The sequence below is a fragment of the Trachymyrmex septentrionalis genome, unplaced genomic scaffold (genome assembly GCF_001594115.1).
Source record: "Trachymyrmex septentrionalis isolate Tsep2-gDNA-1 unplaced genomic scaffold, Tsep1.0 scaffold49, whole genome shotgun sequence".
NCBI lineage: Eukaryota > Metazoa > Arthropoda > Insecta > Hymenoptera > Formicidae > Trachymyrmex > Trachymyrmex septentrionalis.
This window is the reverse complement of record NW_017305661.1, coordinates 624346-629570: the sequence shown is the minus strand read 5'-3', so window position 1 is coordinate 629570 and position 5225 is coordinate 624346. Positions and strand designations below refer to the sequence as shown.

Genomic DNA, 5225 nt, shown 5'->3' with positions numbered 1-5225 from the left:
GAGAGAGAGAGAGAGAGAGAGAGAGAGAGAGAGAGAGAGAGAGAGAGGTTGCGCTTTGTCTTTCCTTGTTCGTTAATTAGGGAATCCGAATCCAGAATCTCTAAGGCGGAAGTTAGGTACATATAAATTCGGAAGTAGCGTTATCTCGTAACAAAGTCACGTGCTTGGCGTTCAAATGCAGTCATGTGGTTAGCAATGGTTAGGAAATGTTTCCGTTTATTTGCTACATTCTATATTTATTTAATATACTTATTTTTTGATTATTAGCAGTATAAGAAACTATATAATACAAAAATGACATAATAAATTCATAATTTTATAGAATTAAGATTTTGTCTTATCTTATCTTAAAATAATATCAATTTTAATTAATTTATACTTTTTACTAGATATTTCTACAAAACATGATATATATTTGATTACTTTAATAAATCTGTTTTAAAGGTAAATGTTGAAAATATTCACAAAACGTATAACTATTGTAGTTTGATGTAAGCTTATATTTTTTATTACATTTTTGAATTTGATTAGAAATTTTACTAATCTGATTAAAGGTCAATATGTTGCATTGTATCTTTTTTTCTTGTGGATACAATGTTGTGATTCCTTCATCTTTTCTTCTTGATCCATACATTTATTTCTTATTAATAAACCTTATATTCCGAAATAGCATTGATCTTGAAGAAATAAATAATTGTCTATTTCAACAATGAGAATACGTAAGTTTATTAAATTAGGGAGTATATCGAATATACATCTAATTGTATTATATAATTTGTGCGGCATGTTATAAGAATTAATTAAAGAAAAATTTGAACTATAATATAATAAAAAATGACAGTATAGAATAATAATATTAATATTGATAATATTAAGAACGAAATAGTCAAATATTGAAGTGTACGCTTCGCAATTATTTCATACGGTCGGTGACAGCTTCACGAATAATTTAGTACACAGAGTAGATACATGGTGAGGCATTAATGACGCGACATCCAGCTGGAGAGTAATAGTCTGCCCGAATTAATTCTCTCGGCTGTGCTTTTAGTAAAGTGGATTTTATTGCCGTCTTGCATTTGAGAACAAAGTCGCTAAATTGCAGTTGAGTAACGGCACTGTAGTTCAACATTGACCGTTTAACTAATCCTTCTCACATTTTCGTCTCACATGGCAACGTCCTACCGACAAACACTCGCGTATATTCAAATAATATTTCTGAGTATATGTCAGTATAATTTTGCATCACGTATAACCATCGTCGATATTGCGGTTCCCGCAATCAAATTCACGTTCTGTTACATACACACGTTTACGAGTTAATTAAACAGAAATTTTTTATACGTTGAAACGTTCTGCGAAATGACTCTAGGACAAGTTCGATAGTCCGTCATCACGAATTATCAATATTGAAGTTTGTGTTCAATTTTCCGAGGTAGAAATTTCTAGCGTTTTCGATAACGAGTTTACCATTTTGACCAAACCAAATGGCAAGTTGTGAAATTCAACGTAGCCGCGACGCGTGTTATCATTTGTGCCATTTGCACAAATTTTCCCATTTAAAATGGATTTTGTCATCCATATGTGGAATTTATGGAATAAAATTCGTAGATGGTTTTACAGTTTACGAACTTTTTGATCACAATGTTATTTCATTGATTATCTTGTTGTGAGCATCGCCTATGCTGTATTACGCGGCGCCTTGTATTTTTTTAAACTTTTGAATTAATTCCTTTATTGTTCTTTTTTATTACCGTGAGTACAATCGATGACACATTTCATAATAAACTGTCGAGTTGTAAATGAAGCTGTGGGAAAAATATTCTTTTTGTCTGCGATCACCAACCAGATACAAATATTAATCAAGATATTTACTATCTGGAAAAACCTGGAAAATCTGGAATTTTTGGAGGATTTTTTTCTCTTGAAAATTAAAATTTTATAGAATTTTATCAATCAGGGAAATTTTAGAAATTTTGCTTATTCTGTTTTTTTTTTAAACATTCTTTTTTCTTTAATCGTTTTTTTCTTGATAATGCAAAATGTTGATAATGAGCAACAACTATGGCGTACACATTCGCGTATATTTACTTTCTTAGGTGTTCCGCGAATTTTTATTAAAAAAAATTGGTACAAGACATACTCAATAGAAGAAAGTATAGTGCACTGACCTTGTTATAGAGAATCTTTTCGTAAGTATTCCATAGGTTTTGTTTAATTGTAGAAAATAATAAATATAGAAAGTCTCGTTCTTGACTTCGATTAATTTACAATATATCGTTTGTTTGTCTCACTTACACTCTAATTTATTTTAAAGTTACATTTAAAAAATTCTAATTTTATCTGGAATTTTGAACAAAAATATCTTTAAAATCCGTGAGTTCTTAGAAAATTTTACAAGATTTCAGTGATCACTTGTTAATGGATGTTGTCAGTAACAGATTTTTCGAAATAAAATTTTCCGCGTGATTTTTGGAGAAGTAGGACGATTTCAACCAACAATTTAATGTCGTTTGCGTAGAGCTGATAGGTGTCTATTGAACATGGAGGTTATATCGGCAGACCGCGCCGATACTTTATGTGGGCGTTATTGAAATATCGCCGCGAGAAGAAATATCGTCGCACGTGTTCTAAATCTTCCTAATACTAAGCGCGATGAGATTGCAGGTTACAAAATCGACTTTTGCCAATGATACATTGCGAGCCATTATTTAATAAAATCTTTCAATATTTGTTAACCGATTAATTATTTAATTCGTCTTTGGAAAGAGAAAAATATGCGCAATATATTTTTGACAGATTATTGACGATGGTTAATTTATTGTTTTGTTACATTTTGTTAAAAATTGACCTACTAAAATGTTTTTTTATTGCGGAAATAATCATACGGAATGCAATTTACATCCAAGAGACCGAAAATTGAGGACACATTACTGTTCTGTTCAAGCTAGTAGAAATTACCAATACGATTTTACGCTTTATGATTAATTAAACAAATTAAATTATTATTGGGGTAGTACGCACTCACTTCCTGATATTGACAGGAAAGAATGTAACTTGTCATATGCAGTATGTAACATGTAATAACATATTAGGAATTGGAGTATAAAATACATGATTATCGACGCTGTTAAAAGTTTTTTGCTTATTTTCGAATGTAACTATAGGAACACATTTTTAATGTTGAAAATTAATTTGCCTTTTCAAAAATTAAATTTTTTTAGTTTGACTTTTTTGGCAAGATCTAACTATTGCCATAATAAAATTGAATTGAAAATTATTATCTATTATGCTATTCGCAGATTTAAAATAAAATTTGCTATTTATAATTAATAAAAATTTAAAAATAATTATATGCTTTTAAATTTCTTGTTTATATTTACTTATTAGAACCTTTACATATATTAGTAAGATAGAAATTTTCGGGGAAAATCAAAATATTTTATTAATTATGTTAAAATTCAAAATTTCAAAAATAAAATGTCTAACTTCAAAGATTACGCATTTCCTGGTATATAGTAGAGCAAGATCACTTATGCAATGAAAAGAAATTGCTTTCCGTCACTATATGAGATCAACTTCTCTCTTACATGCTTTATATGGCACGTGCAGCGAGCAAATAGCGATGCACGGCAGCCATAATACCGTTTCTACGAGATTAAATTTAGCCGAACGAGCAATCTTTATGCGTTCGCTAGAAGCCATTTGCGTGCATGTCACGTATACCTTGTACAACAATTTTTAATTGCCCATCAGTGAGAATTTCGTTAAATTTTTAACGTAAACGATAGTCTATTTGATCGATGTATTTTTTTATTTTGGATAAATGTTGCATTACAAATTATTGTATCGACATAAAAATTGACGTAATAATTCGTCGATTATATTCTTTTGAATATCGAGTACTTTACCGCATTTGCAAAGTGACAAATTCAAAGACATGCAAATTTATCGCTTTCGATCGAGAATAACCTGAGAATAAATTTTGCATTTAAGAGTAATCGTGCTTCACCATGCCATTCCGTTCGTATAGAAAACGTCGTACGTGTTTTCTATTATCGGAAATGATTAAATTCAATTCCTTTATGCATTGAGAGAGAAAAAATGGTTGCAGTTACCGTACTTTAATTGTAATTATATTTATAGTCATTTTTGGGACTATATATTTTTAGTTGTTTTATGCAAATGTTAATTGTGCTATTAATAATAATTACATACACGTTGCTTAAAATTTGGTAGTTTTTAAACATATTTTTAAATTATTTCTACATAAATAGTAAGAATTCAACAAAGTAGTTATATTCACTAATTGCAATTGCATTTACTGAATAAAAATGTTTATTTTATTTACTATTTTAAAATATTATATCTTAATATTTTACTGTATTAATATTTTAAATTATTGTATAATTTTTTCATATTTGAGATCACTATATTTATATTGTTATTATTATTAATTACATATACCGAATACTTTTTTTTCAGTGCATATTGTTTATCACGTATATAATTCGCTGTTCAGGTATTTATATCGTGACGCTTTAGCTTGTCTTGATTAACGTTAATATTCAAATTGCATATCACTCTAAAAATGTATAGAGTTTATATAAATGCAAGCGATGCGCATATGTCTATCCTGATTTACTTATCGTTTAATTCGCGCATTTTCATTACAAATGAATAAACTTATAAAATATGTAAAATGAAAATAATTAAGAAATATCATTGCAAAATTTGATTTTAACGGCGCGAGTAAAGCGTGTCTCTTTTTCACGATACGATTGATTTACGTGCCGATTTTATGATTTCCTATAGACGCGATAGAAATCGAGCATGACAAAAAATGAGTAGCCGTTTAAAAAGGTAGGCAACACGACATTGATTCATGATGTAATCTATGAAAGATTTGTTACACGCAATAGGAGAATAAATCAATATTGCGGTGACATTGTGCTCTCTAGTGTAAATAAATCTTTGGTAGAATGCGCGCGGAAATTTTGTGTCATACAAGAAAATTTTATTCTAAACAGTTATTTTTATTATTTAATTTTTCTGATTTAATTTATTATGTTATTTAAATTTATAAAATGTGAAAAATATATTTTAATAATAAATTATAAATTAAATTAAAAATATTGTAAAATCAATGTTACTTCTTTACATTCCATTATTAATGAATGCTTTCTAAATATTCTATAAATTTGAAGAAATGAGAAAATTAATTAAAT

At 28.6% G+C, this 5225-nt stretch overlaps 1 long non-coding RNA gene across 1 annotated transcript in view; it reads left to right on the top strand.

Annotated features, from left to right (window-relative positions):
• Positions 1-5225, top strand: part of LOC108751531 — a 42353-nt gene that overhangs the window by 3447 nt on the left and 33681 nt on the right. The window lies entirely within an intron of this gene.